The 22,807-nt window shown below is 47.8% G+C and overlaps 1 protein-coding gene and 1 long non-coding RNA gene across 9 annotated transcripts in view; one reads left to right on the top strand and one right to left on the bottom strand.

Moving 5' to 3' along the window:
• Positions 1-22,807, top strand: part of TENM4 (teneurin transmembrane protein 4) — a 741,722-nt gene that overhangs the window by 293,769 nt on the left and 425,146 nt on the right. For all 8 annotated transcript variants that reach the window (XM_067750497.1, XM_067750495.1, XM_067750496.1 and 5 more), the window contains one exon: positions 6,370-6,454. The gene's annotated coding sequence lies outside the window, so the exon portion shown is untranslated. The remainder of the gene's footprint in view (positions 1-6,369; positions 6,455-22,807) is intronic.
• Positions 1,794-11,898, bottom strand: LOC137230673 (uncharacterized). The gene is made up of 3 exons (XR_010946215.1): positions 11,642-11,898; positions 4,679-4,770; positions 1,794-3,923 (listed from the first exon to the last, which is right to left on the bottom strand). It is a non-coding gene; the product is annotated as an uncharacterized lncRNA (long non-coding RNA).

Below are 22,807 nucleotides of genomic sequence, written 5' to 3'. Positions count from 1 at the left end.
ATACGTGCATTCATCCAACAAGTATTTATTGAGCACTGACTGCCACGCAGGCTCCAGATGCTAGGGGTACATCAGTGAACAAAACAGACACACTGAGTGGCTGAAGACACCCCTCGAGGACATCTTGGTGACAAGACAAAAGTGGGCCCTGCCCCGTTCTAGCTGGGGAGGAACACATCCATCAACTGTCATTCAAAGAAGTACAAGTGCCCTGAAGAACATGTAGCAGAGAAAGTTGCCCCAGGAAGTGACTCCCAGTCTAAGCTGAGGCCTAAATGGGGGAGGTGACTTCTGGGAGAGGAAACAGCATTTGCTCCCTGAGTATAATGGCCCGAAAGATGGCTGGTTTGCACAGAGCCAAGGAAACAAGGGGTACAGACAAGAAGGTTAAGAGTTGACGAATCATTCTGTGAGTTGGGAACAGAAACAAAATTTCATGTTCAGTGAAGGGCAATAGGCAGCTCTTGAGGGTCTTGAACGAGAGTGACAGATCCTTCAGTGTTTGGCACAGTTTCCAAAGTTTTTCACACTCACCCTCTTTTGTCTGACAGCAGTCTGGTGAAGCAGGCAAATTGGGGTTCTTGTCCCAGCCTAACTGATCAGAACACTGAGGTTCCCCCAGAATGATCCCTAAGAATTGCAAGCGTGAGGCTGAGGGTCCGCCTGCTCAGGGGGCTGGTTGGAGAGGCAGAGGGGAGAGGAGACTTCACGGGCCACACACGGTGTAAACCAAGGTGCCATGGACACTGTGATGGGGGTCACCTCGCAGGGTGTGAGAGGAGCTGGGCAGGGTCGGGGAGGAAAAGATTTTCCTCTACTTTACTAGCCAGGCTGATCTGAGAATTAAATTGACAGGAGACAGATTAGCAGGAGAAAATCAAAAGCGTAGTAACGTGTACATGGGCGAGACCCCAAAATGGCTGAAGCCCTCACCTTAAATACCATCTTCAGCTCAAGACAAAAGAGAATGTTGGGGGTAGTAGTTTGGGACTTCGAAGCGGTGGGGGGAAGGCAATTGACCTGGAGATGGAAAAACAAATGTTTGGTAAATAAATGTTTGCTGGTCCATGCAAATAGACAGTGGGCCACAGAGTAGACTCTGATCCCTAGGCCCTGTTTCCCCTACCACACGTAGTCCATATTCTTTGCAGATGTCTCTGGTGATAGCTCTATTTTGGGAACAAGCCCTCTATCTAAATTTTTTAGGCAATTAGGGGGAAGGCCAAAGTTTCTTCCTGAGTCTTTTGGGCCTTGATTGTTTTCAGTTCGAAATAATTGGCATACCAGAGAGACATTTGTCGTGGTGCGGTGATGGGGCAAGTTTTGCTCCCCTGCTGAAGTGAAAGGGTCCAGCACTGTGCCTGTGGCATGTGGTCGATGCCCACTGAATGCCCATTCACCCGCCTTCAACGGGAGGATGCAAGCATTGCTTTGGTTTTGCACACCGCCTGGCCACCATCCTCACCTTCCGTGTCAGCGTGTGTTCTGGAGGGTGTTTGGCGCAGTGCGTGAGAAAGGAGAAGGTGGTTCACGTTCCTTGCCCACAGCAGGATCCCTGTTTCCTAGCATCACAGTGTGCTGCCGGGAGATCTTGCGGGAAGTGAACGGACTGGCCTCTGCCTGGATTCTGCAGAGGGAAGCTGAAGAAGACAACTTTCTAGGTTTTCTGCTGCCCACCCCTGGCGCCCTACTACAGCATGCCGTAGTGCTTTGGTCAGGAAGAGCCCTCATCAGAAAGAGCTACTCTGGAAATGTATTCACTCAAAAAGAATCACCAGTATTGACTTACAAAACCCTTTTGATACATTTTTTTTCATTTAATCCCCATGATAATCTTGTGAGGAAGTTACTTATTTGTCAACATTTCATAAAAGAGACTTGAGTGGCTGTTATGCATGGCACACGTGAAACAAAACCCAAACACAGTTCCCCTCTGACCCTACTCCAGTCTCCTTTTAGCTGCATGACCATGTCCCTTTGGGTCCAGCCTTTGATACTGCCTACTCAACAAACATCTCAACAAACATTCCCTGCCCTTGGGTTTTCCAGCTCATTGGAGAGATGATTTAGAACATCATCCTGATCACTGGAAAAATGAGCATGGACCCTTCGTGGGGCAGGGTTGGGGGGTGCTATATTCTGGAAGCCCAGAGCTCAGAGTTACAGTCCTTTCTCTGGGGCACATCCATCAGACATCAGTAGATGGATGTCAGCCAGCATCCAAACTGTGGCATCGGGAAGGGGCCAGAGGAATGCGGCTGGCTCCCCGCCTCTTATTTTAACATTGCACTGGAAGGTCGTGTTCATTCGAGCTTTCAAACCAAAAATAAATTATTGTAATCCATTTGCTAATTACACCATGCTGAAGTTCTAGACGCTGTAAACTGCATCCGTGATAGATCTAGATGGAGTTTCTGGGAGTTTATTTTTAGCCATTCAGAGAGCACTCAGTTTCCTAGAGGCTTCATTTGCAAGTCGGGGAGGGGACAGGGAAAATGCGTCTGCACAGTCCTTCCTGCCCTGTGACTTGGATGGAGCCATTTAACCTCCCCAGCCCTCCTCTGTACAGCAGGTGGATGTAGTAGCTGATCTTGAAGCCCTGTCTAACTTTAAGCTCTAACTCTCATTTCCTAACTATGGAAACTAGAATGTGTTCAGACGTGGTCTTTGCCTGCCTCGTCCATCCTGGAGAATGTCAAAAGCCACCACCCCAACATGTTGTGAACCGTGGGACACAGGCCTTCAGAAACCTCGGGCTGAGTGGATGCATGGTCCCTCTTTTCTGATCCTTACTGTTTGGGGGTGGAGAGAGACGGAAGGATTTTATATGTATTTTGCACCAGCTGTGTGCATCCTCCAGTGCTAGGTGCTTGCATGTGAGTGCTTTTTGGATGGCCTCCCCCATTCAAGGCCAACGTCATCCGTTTCAGTCAGCCAATTGTTCATGATTATCTGTGTGTCAGGCACTGGGCTTGGTTCTGAAAACATCATGAAGGTGAAGTGGGTGCAATTCTGAGCTCCAAGGAGACCAGCAGGGGAGGTAAAGCGTGAAATGAATATGTTGAAGTGCTTTTTGGAACTGCAGTATTAGCCATAAAAGTGCTGAATGTCATCGGAGATGTCACAGACTCATTCTGGTGGGGGTCCAGGTTCATTCGTGCCTAACGGGGGAGGAGAATCAGGGAAGGCTTTGAGGATGAAGGGGTATTTGAGCCAGGTTGGATGTATAAATAGGATTTAGAAATGTAGGGATTGGGTGAGGGAAATTGCACAGACCTGCTTTGGTAACCTTGGAAACCACGCTGGGCAGATCACAGGGATGGCTGTCCCTGACCAGTCAGCATTCCCAAGTGCCTAGCAGAGCACATTTCTTCCCCAGACGCCGTGACCTCCAGCACATTTTCTTCAGTTTTGACAGAAGGATGACATTTTTTTTTCCAAAGTGTGAGCATAAAAAATTCCTGTGTTTAGATGCTTCTGGATAAACAACCTTCCACCGTATTTGTGAGATTCTTGGGTGGATAGATGGATGCGTGGTCAGATGGATGAATGGATGGTTTGGTATCGTTGTGGTGCTGCCACAGGAAAGAGGTGGAAGCAATTAAACTGGCTGGGCTTGTGGGTAGTTTTATGGGAAGAGGACATTGGAGCTGAGCCTTGAACAATGAATTTTCTCAGCTCACAGTGCAGATAAAGGTCTTCCATTCTGAGGGAGGCAAACTGGAAGCATGAAAATGCGTGACATTGTGGGAGAATGGCGAGTTGCAGAGGCCAGGGCATAGGAAGGGAGGATGAGTCAATGTAGTAGCTGAGAGCACAAGCTTTGAATTAGACAGATGGTGTTTTGAATCCCAGCTCCGCCACATAGTAGCTGAGTGATCCTGGGCAAATTGCATTTCTTTTCTTAGCTTCTCCTTCCTCATCTGTAAAAAAGGAGCATTAATAATAACTACCCCAGGTGGTTACTGTGAAGATTAAGTGAAATAATGTTTAGCACAGTGATTGGCATGCGCTTAATATGCACTTAATAAATAGTAGCTTATGGTTCTTATTTTATTGAAACCATTCTAATTAAATTATGAAAGATATAATGTTACATACCAATTTTAGGTCAACGAAAAACAAATTATGAAAATGCCAGTTTAAACCACAGAATTTAAGGAAGAGGGGGCTCCTTACTCTTTCACATGTAAAGGTGAGGCAAAGAAAAAAGAACTAGCAAAAAAGGCAGAGAAAGTCCTTGCAGGAAAAGGAGAATCAGAAGAAACTGGTATGGTAGATGCCAAGGCAGGATTGTTTCTAGAGGAGAAGGTGATCCTGCTGGCGGATGACCCAGGGAGGCCACTGCAGACTGAGAAGTCTCTGGAATTTGCAGTGACAACATCATTATGATCTTAAAGAGAACATTCTGGAGGTGGAGCCCCACCACAATGATTTGTGGGGTGCGCGGGTGTGCAGGAAGTGGTTTAGATGACTCTTTCAGGAATTCTCTCAGAGAAGGAGAAAAAGAACTTGGACTGGGATGGGGACAGGGTCACGGGAAGGGCTTAGTTAGACGAAGACTATTTGAACTCAGTTATTTTCGTACCTTTTTAAACCCATGCCTTCATTTGATAGACATAACATCACTGTCCCCTTCACGATTCTGATATTCCGGCACCCATCACCCAACACTTACCCTAGTCCCACTGGGAGCTATGCCTGCCAAGAAGATTTTGTCTGGATGTATTTCTTGTAGTTGCATTTTAATAACAGTAGGAATTTAATGATCTGTTGGAATAAAGCAGGTAAGAAATGATGTCGGCATTGAGGGCGATAAGTTGACGGATTCGAGAGACAGTAAGTAAGCTGACCTGAGCGGATGTAAGGAGTGAGGGGGAGGGGAGTCAAGGAGGGACCCTTGGGGTTCTGGCTTGGAGGGCTGAGTGAAGAGCCACAGCAGCTGGTGCATGTCCTTCTCCATGTCGGTCCTCACCTCCACCCATGTGGGTGGCGCCTCACAGGCTCGTCAAGAGGAAGAAATCAAATGGCAAATGTGGTCATCATTTGGAAGCTTTCAAATGCTTTATAAATCTAGGTATTCTTATTAACATTGTTATAAGCAAGACATGGTGCATCCGGCTGTCTTTCTTATGCACTCTCTCTGTTTTTATCTGCACAGCCTCTTCGTCAGTAAGTGTTGTAATTCTAAAGGGCAGGAGGGAACTAGTGTGTATTGCTCAGGTACCTTTTTACAGATAAGGAAATGGAGGGGCAGGGAGGCGTAGAAAAACTAACCCAAGATTGCACCCAGTGACTAGAGGATACACGTTCTTTCCAAGTACACATGGAATATTCACAACAATTGACTAAATCCTAGGCTCTAAAATGTGTCTCAGCAAGTTTCACAGAATCAGTATCCTGCAAACCACATTCTCCTGCCACAGGACAGTTATAAGCTAGAAATCAATAACAGAAAGATGAGTTAAAAAAAAAAAGTACGTTGAGGGGGAGGGATAAGTTAGGAGTTTGGGGAAAAAATGCATTGAGAGATATTCACAAAAACACTTCTAACTAACTCGTGAGTCAAAAAAGAAATGCTAATAGAAATTATAAAATATTATAAATGAATGATAAGAGAAATCAAATATCGAAGTTGTGGAATATAGCTAAGACAGCAAAAGGGAAATGTTTGGGAAAGAAGAAGGGCTGGAAATTAACAAATGGGCTAAGTATCCAATTTAAGAACAATAGTAAGGGAGGGTGGGAGGGAGATGCAAGAGGGAGGGCATATGGGGATATAGGATAGGTATGGCTGATTCACCTTGTTATACAGCAGCAACTAACACAACAATGTAAAGCAATTCTACTCCAATAAAGATGTTTAAAAAAATAAAAACAATAGTAAACATAAATAAACAAGACAGCTCAAGGTTGCACAGTTATAAGTGGTAGAGCCGGGATTCAAACATAGATATGGCTGCTTCCAAAGCCCTCACTCTCTCCACTACACCATGAGCCTTTCTCTGTGCTGTTTTCCATAAATATGCCCAGTGCCTGGAAATTGTTTCTCCCTAAGAGTCAAAGAGCTGAACCTATAGGGTAACTCCCTGTATCAAAGGTTGATGATAAAGCACACTCATTTATTCATCCGTCCTTTCCCTCATTCATTCATTAAATATTTATTGAGCATTTGCTATGTGCCAGGCACTGGGATCACTACCTTAGTCGCCTTTCCTCTGAGTGTTCCAAAACCAGTCTTCAGCCTGGGCCCCAAGCTGCCGCTGCTGCCCACCCCCCGCCCCTCAAGCTGCCTAAACCTCATCTGCTGTTTGTCGGAAGAGCAACCTCGTCAAAAATGACTGATTTCTCTCTTGTCTCTTTCAACAGGTAGACTGAAATTACCATGTGTCCAAATTAAAATTGCATACTTCAAGGATTATTCTTAGACCCTGTTAAGAAGATTTAAAGAAAAGTGAGTTGATTTTTTTTTTTTTAACACTTCAGAGAGTATTCATGATTTAAGTTAATGATACGGGTGCTTTTTTATTCTACACGTTAAGTATATGTTAATAGGTAGATTTTACATTCATTTATTTTATAAGAAATTTTTGCCCTAAAAACAATGAGCAGGGAGTACAGGATTACTGCTTGGCTTCCCTGTACGATTTTAGTACCTTTCAAAGGCTTGTGGAATCTTCGAGATGAATGGTTCTTAGAGCTGTGGGTCTTTGGTAGGTAGGTGGACAGATAGATAGATGATAGATGGATAGACAGACAGATAGATAGATTTGGTCTATGCTTGGAAAACTCCAGGGACTAATGAGGAGCTGGTTATCTCCCCCCATTTATGATTTTTATTTAAAATATCTGGATTTGACGTCCAGTGTATCCACTTCTCCTCACATCTTGCCAATCCTCTTTTTCACTACACAGTCCTAAAAATGTTTGAAGACAAAAGATCATGCCCTTCCTTGAGATCTTTTTTTATTCTTTGTCCCTCATAATTTGGTTTTAAGAGCAATTCCTTCCCTGGTCGTCTTCTTTCCAACACTGTAAATGTCTCCTCAAAATGAGGCATCGCCTGGAACACAGACAGTGCTCTACCAGTGTCCTTTGTCCCAGGAGATGCGTGAGAATCACAGGAAGATAAACCCAAGGACCAGACCTGGGTTCCAGTCCCAGTTCTGCTCTGACGATACTCTCGGGAAAGTCCCTTCATCTCCCTGAGCTTGGAGAAAACAGGAGGGTAGGACGAGATGGTCCTAAGATGCTGCCCACCTCCATGTGGATAGTTTTGCTGACTCAGAGTAAAGAAGTTGCTGCTTCCCTCTGTCCCGGGCACTGGAATGGGCCAGGACTTGGGGATCAGTGGGATGTGGGTACAATCCCAGCCCTATCACTTGCTATGTGACCCTAGACTGTCACTTCTCTCTGAGCATCTATTTCCTCATTTGTGAAGTAAGGATATTAATACATGTGGCAAGGGATTCGTGTGAGGTGTGCTGGGATAATGTACATAAAGTGCTTGGTACCTGGTGTGTAGGAAGTGTTGAATAAATGATAGCCCCTAGTAGCTGCATAAGTAGTGATGGGGCTCCTTACCTCCAGCTGGAGGAGAAGACAGCAGGTGGTGAAGAGAGAAGCGTGAATATGTGGGTGTGCTTGTTAGGGTTGGGGGAGGAGTGGCCACATCCCAAAAAGTCTCATGCAAACACAAGCCCAACTCTGGAAAGTTCATGAAATTAAAACTCAGAATCAGACAAGGAAAGATTGGTTGCTGCGGAATGTACAGTTAAAAGGGAAATTTTTAAGGAGGATCTGAGGGGCTGCATAGATTCTGCCAATCTCTGGCTGCTGCCACCGCCCCAGTCCTGGATAGTAAGGATTGGTGTCCCCAGAAGGAAGGTCCTTAGACCCCCAGTAGACCTGGGGGGCTTGAGAATCATCATATATCTGTATATGTTCAGAAGGCTGGTTGTGAGGTTGAGATGAGAGACTGAGTGTGAAAGGGATTTACAAACTGTAGAGTACCCCCCACATATATGTACGTTTGTATTATTTATGTATTATGAGATATTTCAGTACTTTGGAAATCAGGAGAGGGAGGAAACTCCACGTGTAATGAAGCAGTAGGGTCCAGCCCACGGATTCCTGAGCAGAACAGCATGTGTGTGAATGCATGCACATGTCTGTGTGTGTGCACACGCACGCCTGTGTGTGTCTGCTCATGTGTGTGAGTTTGTGTGTGCACGTGTGTGTGCATGCGTGAGAGAATCTTTGGGCCCTTTGGATGTGGTCATCACTCTGCACGGTGACTGGCGGCCTGGAGAGAGTGTGACATAGGAATGAAAGCACAGGGTGTGAGTCAGTCAGCTTCGCTCTATAACTGACTGGCCGTGTGACCTTGGCCGCATTTTTCCAAGAGTGCCCCAGCTCCTGCCTTTATGGAGGTTAAAGGGTGTGGGCAGGGCTACTCTGGGGAACTGGGAGGGAACTGCATAGAAGGTACCCTTCACACTGAGAAGGCGTCCAGGATGTGTGAGTGCCCTTCTCCTGTGGTTAATGGAATTTGTCAGAGTTTAGGGAAGTCTTCTTGACCTGTTGGCTGAAAGGACCCTACCCTGAGGGCCCAGGCACCTGGCTGAATGGAGAAGAGCACACCCTTCAGCCCTGTTGCAAAGGCTCGTTCCAGAGGTGTTTCCACACCTCGGCCATCCTTCCCAATCCCCTCCCTCAGTCTGGCTGTGGGGCTGATAAATCTTAAATTCAGGAGGACTGGGAACTGTGTTGTCAGTGAAGGTGTGGAACAAGGATTTTTTCTTTTTTTAAATTATTATAGCTAACGTCATGGCCTTTGTTCTCCAGACAGCTACTGGCTCTTCATAGCAGGGTGCTGCCCCAGGCCAACACTGCAGTGGTGCCACTGGCCAGAGGTGCCCATTTCGAGGTTTCCAGATCCAGGGAATACTATATAATCGTGTATTGTAGTGTTTTTCGAATTGTGGGTTGTGACCCATTAGTGGGTCATGAATTTAATTTGGTGGTTCAAGATCACCATGCATTAAGGTGAAGCAAAGTGATCCAGTAGCCCATAGAGTGAGTGACGGTATTTATATTGTGTTCAACACAGGTCTCATATCCAAAATATATGCAGCTGACCCTAGAACATGCAGGGCTTGGGGCACCAACCCTCTGTGCAGTCGAAAATCCAAGTACAATTTATAGTGGGCCCTCCATATACACAGTTTGTCAGTATCCCAGGTTCTGCACCTGCAGATTCAAACAACCATGGACAGTGTAGCCCTGTAGTATTTACTATTGAAAAAAATCTGTGTCTAAGGGGACCCGTGCAATCCAAGCCCATGTTGTTCAAGGGTCAACTGTATAGTAGGAGGAAAAGAGGAAACTCCTACAAATAAGTAAGGAAAAGACAGGTAACCTAATAGAAAAGTAAGCAAAAGATATTTCAAACAGATACTTCACAAATGAGGATATCCCAATAACCAATAAGCATACGAAAGTGTTATCAGTTATCAGGGAATTACAGATTAAACCAGCAATGAAATACCACTATACACCCATAAGAAAGGCTAAAATGAAAAGAGAGAGACAATACCTAGCGTTGGCAAGGATGTGAAGCAACTAGAACCCTCACACGTGTCTGTCTGAAGTATAATTTGGTATGATGACTTTGGAAAACTGTCTGGAAGTATCAACTAAAGTGGGACATATGCATACTAGCCACTCCATCCTTAGATACACTCATGAGATGTGTATACGCGTGTCCACCCTAAAACATGACCATCGGCAACGGCATGGATAAATGGTGATACAGCCCCACAATGGAATGTTGCCCCCAGCAGTATGAATGGCCCTCACAAACACAGTGTTGAAAGAAAAAGCCAGGCACAGAGAAACTTTATGACTACATGTATATGAAGTACAAAAGCAGACACACTGAGCTGTGTTGTTAGAAGTCGGGAGGGCAGTTATCCTTGGGGGAGGGGCTGGTAAATGGGAGGGCGCAGTGGAGGCTCTCAAGGTATGGGTAATGCTCTGTCTTTTGATCTGAGCGCTAGTTACATGGGTGTTTTCAATTTGTGAGAGCTTATCCAGCACTTTATCTATGACATGCACACCTACGAGACTTACATTCTGCTTCAATAAAAGTTGACAAAATGAATGTATAAATTATGATTTATAAATGAATAGAAAAGAGTAGAAAATGCAGCAGGTAGTAAGAGTAAGCACTGTAGAGGGAAACTCAAGTTACATGTGGGAACTGTATGTGTGTCTAGGCTGAGCTGAGACGTCCAATGTCCTCCCTCCTGGGAGTCACAGGCCAAAACATGGAGAGCCACTGATGGCGTCTAACCCTCTCATTTTAAGATGAGGAATCTAAGACCCAGAGAAAAGGGAATCAAGTGCAGAGCTAGGAGGAAAGCAGGGCGGGGGGAGAAGACTGACTCTAGGTCTCCTTCTGCCGAAGCCGTGTCTCCCGTTGCCACGGCCAATCGGTGGAATGGCGAATTCGGCTGAGCAGGCTCCGTCTGGCACCCTAGTCTCTGGGAGGCGGCCCCGTGCTTTCAGTCCAAGGGGAGCGTTGTTTTCCCACCGCAGACAGGTGGAGTCGGAGACCCAGCCGCCTCTGCAGGGGCCTGGCTCTAGCTCCCCACGACCCCTGCCTCCTCCTTCCTGCTTCTTCTGCCTCATCTGCTCCCCTCCGAGCTCCGGAAACACCACGACACTCAATCGTGCTTTCATTTGTGTAAAACAACTGTCATGCCAAGGCAATTTTATGGTTGTAGAAGTTGGAAAACTGTGAAGAAAATACATTGGGAGAACACGAGCCGACAAAGCATGAGTCAGTCCTGGCTTTGGGCTTTTATTTTGTTACAAAATTGTGAGTCTGTTCCTCAGACCTCTCCTGGGAGGGGTCACGGGGCTACCAGCCCCTGAGGGCACCAGAGGAGCAGGGATGTAACCCTGTCTCTGCCAGGCAGAGCTTCACAGAGGAGGAAAACGTTGTGCAGATTTTAAAAGGCTCAGTATGAACCTCGCACAGAGCCTGGAGCCATCTGAAATAGGAGGGTTACATAACATCAGGGGCTTTCCAGCCCTTTTGACTGTGACCCAAAGTACAGAACACATGGGGCATCTTCGCTCAGCACACACCCCTACCCACACAGGGAAACAGGTGCAGTTTACGACGTAACAGCCCAGGCCCCCCCAGCACGGGCATCTAGCTGAACCCTGGGGATGGGGTGCCGGAGGGAGTCTCAGAGAAGGTTTCACGGAAGCCAAGAGATTTGAGCTAAGGATCAAAGAAAGAAAAACTGCACAGGCAGATTGCTGAGAACTGGCCAGCAGGTGAGAACCTCATTTGAAAGAAGCCATCTTGCATTCTGGAAACGGCCTGCGTTTCCACAGAGTCAAGGCTGAGGAAACGTGTGGTGTAGGAGAGGATCCAGAAGAGGTGGACGGGGGCCAGCTGAGAGCCTCCGTGTCCTGACAGGGAGTGTCCGGGGTGAAGAGGAAACACCGCCTGAGATTCACATAAGCAAGAAATGCCTGTAGCCTGGGAGACAGACTAAGAGATGCAGGCAGACGCAGCTATGAACGTTGGTGCAGTCCCAGAATTTTGTTGTACAGCACTCACCTGTGCCATCTGCAAAGCAAACTTTCAGAGAACGCTTCTGATCCAGGCCTGGCTGAAGGCAGGAGCTGGAGAGATGAGTAAGACAGAGTTCCCGGCCTCGTCGTCCTGCCAGTGGACTGACAGGTCAAACCCAAACATTTGACACGGCAGTTATTATTCTAGGGCAAAATGTCCCAAATAGTGTTTTATGATACATCAGCCCCACAAAATGTTGTTTGAAAAAACAAAAAAAAGGAGTGTTTCCGTGTTGAGCAATCTGGAAAGTACTGTATCACTGACTCGCTCTTGGAAGACCTCACTGCCTCTAGCACTCTAAAGGCTCTGAGAAGTCCTGCAGGGAGGATGCTCACCTAATATTTCCCAAACTTACTTGCTTCAGAACACATTTTTGCATGTCTATTCAAATCCCTCTGTTTTTCCAAATTGATTTTGGGAAAGTCCATCCTAGAGAATGGCAGGAAGGCTGGTGGGGGGCTCTGAGGAAGGAGAAGTGGGCTCTGCCTGAGAGAGGACAGGGAGAGCCTCCTAGAAGAGGGAGATTTTGTGCCCACTCTAGAAGGCCCAGTCTGAACCTAGCACAGGGTCTGGCCCCCAGCAGGTGCTCGGTCAATAATTAATAAATGAAAGAATGGCTACTGCGTTTGCTGGTGAAAGGAGCCTGGCGTTCTCGGCAGAGGCTGGAGACAGAAAGCACTCAGAGCAGTAGGGCTGTGCAAGTGTGCCTTTGGCAGTTGAATGTAGGGTTTCTTTCCTCAAACTTGCCCCCCACTCTTGACCGTTTTGGAAAAGGCAACAGGAGGCAGCAAAGGCAAAGTGGCTTAAGGTCACGTGCTCTGGAGCCAGACTGCCTTGAGTCCCAGCTCCATCACGTCCTAGCTAGTTCCTTGTACGAGTTGCCTTAACCTTTCTGTGTCTCATCACCTCCATCTGTGAAATGGTCCTAAAAATAGTGCCCAGCTTCCTAGCGCCCAGGATTAAGGGCTCCTATAGCATGGCCTTAGACAGGGGCATGCAGTCAGTACCACGTAACCGCTAGCGGCCCTCACCTGTTGGCTACTTTCGCTCATTGCCTCCCAGGCCGTTATCCGAGTTCCCTTCCCCAGCGTTTCCCCGCAGGCTGCGGCCCTCATATTTCTGAGTGAGGTGATCTGCACACTGGCTTTCCTTCCGCCAGCATCAAGAAGGGCCAGGCTGATGCTTCTGCGTTTTCAGTCGTCGGGGCTGCGTGAGGTAAGGCTCGGGTTCCGCTCCTGGATACTAGCCTTCAACCACTCCGGCTGGGTAAATATTTCTGAGAGAGTCCAGCACATCTATTATTAATTTACCGCAAGCAGTTGCTGTACTTTCCAGAAGAGCTCTGCCGACAGCTGTTTTGTAGGCCGTGTAGCGTTCTCGTGACCTCAGTGCTTTCTGTGGGGTGTGGGGGCAGCGTCCCTGCTGGCTTGGCCTCCCTGGGGAAAGGTGGACGGTTGTGTGAGCCGTGGGCCTGGGGGTCCGTGCTGGATCCTGTGTAATTCGGATGATGGAGCTGGTGGAACCATGTGCTTTACACCCCTACTCTCAGTATCATACCTGCCTCACAGGCCAGAGACCCGGGTGTCTTCCTTGAGAGCATGCTCTCTGTCATGGCCTCTTGTCCGGGCGGTCACCAAGTCCTAGTGATGCCATCTCCAATCCCTTCTCTCTTGTACTGCCCCCAGCCAGCTAGTCCAAGCCACCATCTTCCTCATCTTCCAGGTCCCAGCTTCCCTGATGGCTGAACTAAATCAGAGCCCCTGCTTTGTGTTCCCACTGAGCCCCCCACCCTGATTCTTTTCAAATCACTTTTCATTCTTTAAATTACCTGTTCTTGGTCTGGCTTCTCTGCTGGACTATAAGCCAATGAGGGTAGGGATGAAGTTCATCTTCTTTTTTTTTTTGCGGTACGCGGCCCTCTCACTGTTGTGGCCTCTCCCATTGCGGAGCACAGGCTCCGGACGCGCAGGCTCAGCGGCCATGGCTCACGGGCCCAGCCGCTCCGCGGCATGTGGGATCCTCCCGGACCAGGGCACGAACCCGTGTCCCCTGCATCGGCAGGCGGACTCTCAACCACTGCACCACCAGGGAAGCCCAAGTTCGTCTTCTTAATGGTGCTCGACAAATATAAATCTCTTCCCAGTTAGCAATAGACAAGACTGTGCTTTTCCTTTCTCCCTCCCTCCCTTCTTCCCTTCCTTCTTTCCTTTCTTTTTCTTAACTACCGTTAAAAGGGGCCTAGTGATCAACTAGTCAAATTCCCCAGAGGAACCTCAACACCACAGTGGGAGGAAAGGAGGCAAAATTGGCAGGACCCTGAGCCCTAACCCCTCACCAACGCAGAAGCGACCATTTATCTCCTTTAGACATTGCAATTTTACTTTAGCTTTTCTTTAGAGAAAGTAAAAAGTGGTTCTTCTACGATAAAAGGTTTGGAAAACACTGATCTATTCTTAGATTCTCATTTTTCAGAGCAAAAATCTACCAAGTATTTTGCATATGTTCACTCATATACAAGGAAGGTATCGTCCTCATTTTATAGATTCAGAAACTGGTGCCCAGAGTAGTTAGGAAACTTGTCTGTGGTCACACAGCCAGTGTGTTCAGTGGGTCCAGAATTTCTACCCAGGATTGTCAGACTCCAAACTCTTTCCACTGCCACCTGCTGCCTCCCCACAAACCATCATCCAACAAACTGTGGCTTCCCAAGCCAGCCTCTCCGTCTGGCACAGCAACCAGTGGCCAGAAACAGATCTTTGGGGTTTAACTGGGCACCGCTTGCTCAGAGGGTCAGGGCCTTCATTCCTAGGGCTTCCTGGCTGTGTGGGCCGTGAGACGCTAAGCAGAGAGAAGCAAAGACCGTGTAAGCCAAGGAAGAGCTGCGCTGCTCCACCAACTTGTCCTTTATGCCTGAAATAAAGTGACTTGAGCTGGGATCCCTGAGTCCCTGATACCTTCAGCAAAACCTGGGTCTTGCTTCCCATGTGTCAGGAATTTCTCCCAAGGACATCCTGGACAAAGTGACAACCCAGGAAACGAAAACTGCTCTAGATTGTACAAGAAGACAGCATAAGTTTCATCGTGAACCTTAGTGTCTCTTGCCTTTCCTTTGTCCCCATGGCCAGGTTATTTTGACTTTAACTTTGGGATGAAGTCTGGCTTATTTAAACAATAATGAAAGCAGAATGGAGAACGGGAAATCTAAGTTCTCACCCCCAGTTCCCTCAAGAACTCACCGCGTGACTCCCTTTGGACATGTCACATGGCTTCTCTAAGTCTCAGTCTCCGCATCGTTAAAATGAGTGTGTTTGGACAAGATGCCCCTGCCCACCATGACAAGGAGCGTTCACAGTGTTGACTGTGCACCTGTACTTCCCAAGTCTAACTCCCAGATCCACCCTTATTGATGTGTGACCTTCGGTGAGTTATGGAGGCTTTCATGGGCAGTTTTATCATCTGCAAAATGGGGTAGTAGTAATGTCTATCTCATAGATTTATTGTGGGGATTAACAAGTAAGTAAAGCACTTAGAATAATGCCCAGCACATCGTTACGTTATTTATTTAGTCCACTATTGTGGTGATGGTTGTGATTATCTCCATTCATGGAACCATACATTAGGATTCTGCACTTTTGTTGTCTAGACCGTGTCCGGATCTCCCAGTGGTTAGTATTTATACTTTTATTTTTCATTGGCTCAGAAAAACCATAGTGACAGAAAGCTTCATTGAATTCAGTAATTTTGAACTCGATGTGAATTCATCATAGCACCCCTACCCATATTGTGCGAGACATTGATTCAGTTATAGACAATGCTTGGTGAGCTAACATACAGGTTCCTAGATTGTTCCAGGAATAATATGTCCCCAGTTAGAAACCTCTGAGCTAGGATCATTGCTGTTTCTTCCAGCGTAGTTCACGGCCCATGGTAGGCACAGAGTTAATGTTTGAATAAACAAGTGACCGGATGGATGGATGGATGGATGGATGGACGGATAAGTTGTGGAATGAATGGATGGATGAGTCTGTTTTTTATTTGCCTCTTGATTTACTTTGAGTAGAATAATAGGTTTGTATACGTGTTAATGTGTGTATGTGCCTATGAACATTTTCAGAGAAAGCCCCACCTATTTCTGTCCCAAGGAAGACGCTAGTCATAGTTTGCGTGTTCCCCTCTCTTTTAGTGTATAGGGTCATTTTTCACTGGAGTCCTTTCAGCTGTCTGGCACTGACAAAAGATAAGCACTCCCTCTGCCTCTCCTGTGCTTTCCTCCTCCAACAATGAGAGCTTTGTGCTGAAAAGACTGCCTCTAGATGTTTCTTTCCCAAAGCCCTAGAGCCTTGTCTGGCTTCTACCAAGAGTATTGATGGGGGAGGGGACACAGACAGTTGAATTCAGGGAGCAGTGCCTATGGCCTGGTGCTAACTCGACAAGTCAGGCCAGGGTGGACAACTCAATATCTGTTCTGGGATATAGGCAGCCCGGTTACCTGAGCTGGTTATCCAGCTATCTGCAGCCAGCGCCCTGGAAGTCCTCAAGCTCTGGTTTCCCAGAGTCTTTTGCTCCGCGCCCAAGGGAGAATGCAGGGCTGGAGGGGATGGGTGGGAGGTGGCAGAAGCAGAGGGACGGGGAGCCAATCTCGGGGTGTGAAGAAGTTCACCCCAGAGGCACAAGGGGCTGCCGCGGCTACTGCGTCTTAGGGCTTCAATTCACAAATGAGATTAAAATGCCAGCAGCCTGCCTCTGTACACACACTTAGGAACACATTGGCTCGAGCTGCTTAATGAGTCTTATTAGTCAGGAATCGAAGAAAGGCCCGGGCAGGCGCCTGGCTGATGCCTTGTTGATTAGAACACTAAATATGTCACCCTTTGAAAGCCAGCACTTGCTGGAGAGCAAAGCCAGGGTTGAGATCTCCTAGTAACCCTTACACTCCCCGCTGTTTCCGGATGTTTACAAATCAGTAAGCCGATCTGAGTAAGCAATGGTTATGAGGACATTTGGATAACGGCAAGGACAACAGTAATAAGCCTTGCCCCAATAATACACAGTGGTTATCAAACCTGGCTGCCCACCAGAAACGCGGAGGGTTGGTTTGTTTCTTCGTTTGTTTGCTGTTTGTTTTTTGTTATTTTGAAAATACAGACTCCTGGGTCCTGTCCCCAGTGATTCTATTTCCCTAGGCCTGGGGTAGGAATCTGTAAGTTTAACAAGGACAACATATACTTGTTCATCATACTGGATGATTCTGATGTTTGTGGCTGAGCCCTGGCCATGAGAACCGCTACTCTGTAGAATGAGGCCACGTTGGACCCAGGTTGGCATCAGACTGTCCCTTCCTAAGCTATGGCCTCAGGTCTATTGCTTAGCCACTCAACCTCAGGTATATCATCTCTAAAAAGGGATTAGGTAGAATCATGCAGCCACTATAGACAACAGTGTAGGATGATTCCTCAAAAAAATGAAAAATAGAATGATCATGTGATAAAGCAATTCCACTTCTGGGTATATACCCAAAAGAATCGAGGGCAGGGACTTGAAGGGATGATTTATATGCCCGTGTTCATAGCAGCATTATTCACAATAGCCGAGAGGTGGCAGCAGCCCAAGTGTCTGACGGTGGATAAATGAATCTACAAAATGTGGCATATACACACCATGGAATATTAGTCAGCCTTTGAAAAGGACAGGCATTCTGACACATGATACAGCATAGATGAACCTTGAGGACGCTGTGCTAAATGAAGTAGCTCAGTCACAAAAGGACAAATACTGGATGATTCCACTTATGAGGTACCTAAAATAATCACATCGTAGAGACTGAGAGTAGAATGGTGGTTGCCAGGGGCTGAGGGGGAAATGGGGAAATGGGGGAAATGGGGAGGTTTCCACCCCAGGCTGAGCAGGTTGCTCCTCACTGATGCTCCCACTGAGTGTCTCCATGGGAAACCCCACTGTGTATTGTAATTTTCTGTGTGTGTGTGTGTGTGTGTGTGTGTGTGTCAACATCTCCCCCATTTCCACCATCCAGGTGCTTATTCCCTTCCTTTCAGGTCCTGAATCAGATAGTAGCGTGCCCTCCTCTTCCAGACCTTTCTGTCTCCCTCATCCTGATTCGTTTTTCTTCATAGCACTACCCAACATAGATAATTGGGTATTTGGTTATTGTCTGTCTACCCCGACTAGCACTGAAGCTTGATAGAGTGGGGACTCGGCCTAGTTTGTTCACGACTGTGTTCCTAGAGCCCAGGAGAGAGTTTGAGGTGCTCGGCAAACAACGGCTAAGCGTCCCCTGGCTCTTGACATGCCCAGGCTGAACATCCCCCGTTCTCATGACCATCCTGGTCACAGCCTGGAGACCCTTCCCTGACACAGCAATCCAGAGACTATCCGCACTGTTCAGCCCTGAATAATTAGGTTGTGATTTCTCCTGATGAACATACTCTGATGAACAGGTCCAGTTACATCATCTGTGGGGTAAAGTACAAAATAAAAAAGTGGACCCCTTGTTTAAAAATTATTAAGAATTTCAGGATAGTCAGAGCAGAGCATTCACCCAAGCCTGGGCCTTTCTGAGTGCAGGTCCCTGTGTGACTACGCAGGTCACACATTCATGCAGCTGGCCCTGTGATGAGGACCAGGTCTTAGAAGGCTGTAAATACCAGTCTCAGGGTTTCTATTTTGTCATGGAGAAAATAAGGAACTCCAGAAGGATTCTGAACAGAGGTGTCATTTAAGGTTTATTTCATTTTTTTTCCTGACTATAAACTATACTTATTGTGAAAATTTGCACAAGTAAGAAAGGTATGAATCCTGTTAATCTCCTTGTCCCTCCTGCCCTGGAGGAACCAAACCCAAAAGGTACCAGTGAACATTTTGTTAATTCCCTTCCCTCTTTCTGAGATTTTTTTGTTTTTGCTTTTGTTTTGCGTGTAACGTAGTTACGATCATAGTTCAGCTACAGCTTCTTGTCCTGCTTTGTTCATGTGACAGTGGAAAAGGAGGAGAGGGACTTTTTTTTTTTTTTTTTTTTTTTTTGCGATACGCGGGATACGCGGGCCTCTCACTGTTGTGGCCTCTCCCGTTGCGGAGCACAGGCTCCGGACGTGCAGGCTCAGCGGCCATGGCTCACGGGCTCAGCCGCTCCGCGGCATGTGGGATCCTCCCGGACCAGGGCACGAACCCGTGTCCCCTGCATCGGCAGGCGGACCCTCAACCACTGCGCCACCAGGGAAGCCCGGAGAGGGACTGCTTAAATGCATGCTTAGGGGAGGCCGGGCTGGAAGTCAGCTTATAGAGCAGATTGCGGGTGCGGAGTTGGCATCAAGGATTGAGATGGAGGCAGCTAGATTCCTGGAAGAGAGAACAGAGGAGGCCCTGGATTAAGGGGTCAGAGGTAAGAGTGGAGGGTCAGTTTGGGAGTTGGAGCCACTCTGATGGGAGGTGACCGCAATCCCCACCCCTTTTGAATTCCCTTGACCAGTGGGAAAGAACATCAAAGCCTAGCCCTGTCTTTCAGGGATTCTGCACGTGACAGCAAGCACTGGGGTCATTTCTCAAACACAGCTCTTTCGCTCCTGACCTCTAAAGCTAGACCTTCCCTTCCCCCTCCCACAGGGCTCAGACTCTTAAAGCTGGGCCCCGGGACAGCCTTATGACAATAGCAAGTGGGAATCCACGGAGAGACCAGGCATGGTGGGGTCAGGGTTTCCGATGGTCGGTGGCAGATGCCTCAGGGTTTAGATTTGCGCATTTTGTTGGTAATCCCCAGTGCCCGGGCTGGCAAAGGGGCGCGTTAACATTGCCACCGGATCCTTAATTGTGCGTTGTATGAATTTTCATGTTTCCGCTTGCAAGCTTAATGTTGCTTTCTTGGTGAGATTTTTTTTGTACTTGAGCATAAGAGCCTTGTAATTACAGAGTGTTGTGGATTGCAGAGGGTGATTAAAATGGATTTCATGAAATCTGAAGCTCCCTCCCCCTACCTCACACACACACACCGCAGCCACCACCGGCAATCCAATAGGCGACAGGGAGTAACTCAGACAGAATCCCACGAAGTTCAGAGGCTCGGGTTGTGAAGGATATGAATTTTCTTCCCCGTGCTTTTCCTCCCCGGGTCTTGGCTCTGCTCCCAGACAGCCCCCCTTCTCCTCCTCCCTTTCCTGAATGAAGTCCAGCTACATCCCTGACCCCCAGCCAACTCTGACCCCCCAGGGCTGGCGGCTTTCTCACTCACAGCGATAATAAAACAAGAAGTAGATTTTCATCTTTGCTTTTGTACAGCCATTAAGTGTGTCTCACTTACCTTTCCAATCAGCCTCTGCTCCCATCTCAGAGGGTGGTTTACTTTGAATAGAGGCCTGAAGATTGCTGAAACCTGCGAGGGTCTAAGAATTCCCATTTCAGCATCTCTTCTCCTAGGACAAGCTGATGCATGATGGCAGTGAGATCTGCTCTTCACCTTACTCTGAATCAGGGAGGGCTGGCTGGTGCTCCGAGGACGTTTAAAGAATAAGTGACCTGGGAGCGGGGCGTGGGGAGGCGGGAGTGGGTGGCTGGAAGGCTTCCTGGGGGAAGCAGTGATCTGCCTTGAAGGAAGGCAGATCCCTGGAGAAGGACAGCAGAGAGGTGGGGAGTCTAGGCTGGCCAAACCAGAAGACGATGCTGTAGGAATGATCCTCCTTGACCCATGAGGAAACCAAGTGCACTTGTGCATGTGTGTAATATTAGTGCTGGAAGGGACTTGAGACATCACCTGAGCCAGTTCTCCCACTTTAAAGAACCTCTACTTCACCACAGCCAGCCTGACCAGTGGAGCTCAGGCAGCCCTTTTGTGTGAATTAGGAAATGATGCTCCTCCCATCCCCAGGTGAACACAAGTGAGCCCATCCCTGAATCACTCCCATCAGCCATATGTCCTTGAGCAGTGAACAACCTGCTCAACTGTATGTAGCATCCCTAGAACAGAGACCGAAACTGGATCAAAAGCAGGCTTCTTTCAATTACAGCTCCCTCTGTGCCTCCTAGCATACCCTCTGCCACAATGAAACCCTCACCATACTGAATTCTACCTGGTTTCTGAGAAATTCCCAATATCTCAGAGCTTAACCACCCACATTTTAGAATTTGAATGTTCATATTATATATACACAAGCATATATGAATTAACAGACCCTGCTATACTCACATGTGTGTATACATCCCCTTCAAGTATTCAAAGATGGCAGTGCTGATGGCAGAACGTGTATGTGGTTGGGCAGGGAGACCACCTCCTCTGCCCCCCATACAGGATGGGCAGGTTGCCGCTTACTTCTGTGCTTGTCACCCAGCCTCTCCCTGCTCACACCTTGACCTTTCACTGTGAACGCAGGGTTCCCCCCACAGACGATATTTTTCAACACTCGGTCCCTTTTTGCTTATCCCTCTACCTGGAGTGCTTTTCTCACACTGATTCCACCTAGCAAATTCTTTCACAGCTGTGCTCCGGCCACAGCTCCTCTCCGAGGCCTTCCTTGAATCACCCTCCCACCCCTCTTTTTACCCGTGTCCCTTGTGCATATAGCATCTGTTGCATGCGTGGCACCGTATTGTATCTGGGTTTCCATGGCAGTTTCTGCACTAGAGAGTGAGCTCCCAAGGCAGAGCCCACAGTCTAACCCATCTCTGTGTCCACAGTATACATCCTGGCACACTGAGGAGGCACCCACAATGCTTGTGGTTGGATGGAGCTGATAGCCTGATGGTGAATGAGTTAGCACCGAAAGAGGAAGGGAGATCCTTCATTGCACAGGCCCAGGAAAATGGCCACAGCTTAATATCCTGGGAAAGCAGGGACAGGTGCTCGACTGACCAAGGGCCTGTCTCAGATACCCTGTCCCAGGTTCTGGTGTCACCCTTCCAAAGTAGACACATCCCACCCATCCTCCCAGATAGGGAGCCTGTGGAGAGGACAACCTCTTTTTCACCCTGAACTTTGAAACTTAGCTGAAATGCACATCCCCATGCACCTGGCTGGGTCTCCCTTCTCCGCTTCAACTTGTGGATCCAGGAGCCCCAAACAGACCGTCCTTTCCTCTCCTCAGCCAGCACTCTCACCTGGTCCTACTCAAACTGTTAACAGGGAGAGGTGGCAGCTGCTAAGAAAGTCCGCATGACCCATCTCATCTTTCTCTCCCCAGCACACATTGTCCCAGCAGCTCCTGAGTGCTGGGCCATAGCCTATAGGCCCCAGGCCAGAACTACCCACCCCAGGTACCCAGTGTGAGTGAATGAGTTAACACGGGGCCACAGCTAGTGATCCCCTCTGCTCCAGGGTGGTTAGAAAGGGGGCTGCCAGACCAATACAGTCAGCCCTGCTCTTCATAACCACAGGTTCTGCATCTGCGCATAAGGAGGGCTGACTGTACTACAGCCATTCTATATAAGGGACGTGAGCATGCACGGATTTTGGTCTCCATGGGTGTCCTGGAACCAGTCCCACTCGGTTACCGAGGCACAACTGTATAAGGGCTGGGCGGCTGTGTAGTAGGTTTGCAGCAATGATGAAACCTGGTCCCACCCTGAAGGTGGTACAGGTAGAAGGGTCTCCTATAAAAGAGGATGGGCATCAGGCTGTGAGAGCGATCATGATGGAGATGTACAAAGTGTCTCAGCTGCAGACAGGGGGATGGTATTATTTCTGCAAAAGTGATCTAGAAAGACTTTACAGGAGAGGTGATATTTAAACTAAGCCTCAAAAGATAAGTAGAAATTTACCAGCAGGAAATGTCTCTGGGGCCAGACCATGGAAGGTGATAGGCAGAAAGTAAGGGAAGAAATAAAAACAACAATAAGAGCAGCTCTATTAGGTGCTGACCGAGTGCCCGTCATGGATTATCTCATTTAGTCCTTAATACAGCACTGCGGGTATCCCCATTTATACCGCTGAGGGAACTGAGGCCCAGAGAGGTTCACTAATGGGCCAGAGTCACACAGCTAGTAAGTGGCAGAGCTAGGATTCAAAACTAAGCTTTGTTCCATAGGCCACCTTCTTAGAAACATTAAACTTCAGATATCTGTGGACCTATTATTTGGAAGGCACTGGATGGCCCTTTCCCAATGTGGACTTATTAAACCCTCTCAGTAATCCTTTGAAACCTTTTATGCCCA

This window comes from Pseudorca crassidens, chromosome 9 (assembly GCF_039906515.1).
Source record: "Pseudorca crassidens isolate mPseCra1 chromosome 9, mPseCra1.hap1, whole genome shotgun sequence".
Taxonomy (NCBI): domain Eukaryota; kingdom Metazoa; phylum Chordata; class Mammalia; order Artiodactyla; family Delphinidae; genus Pseudorca; species Pseudorca crassidens.
This window is presented reverse-complemented; position numbering and strand designations above follow the sequence as displayed.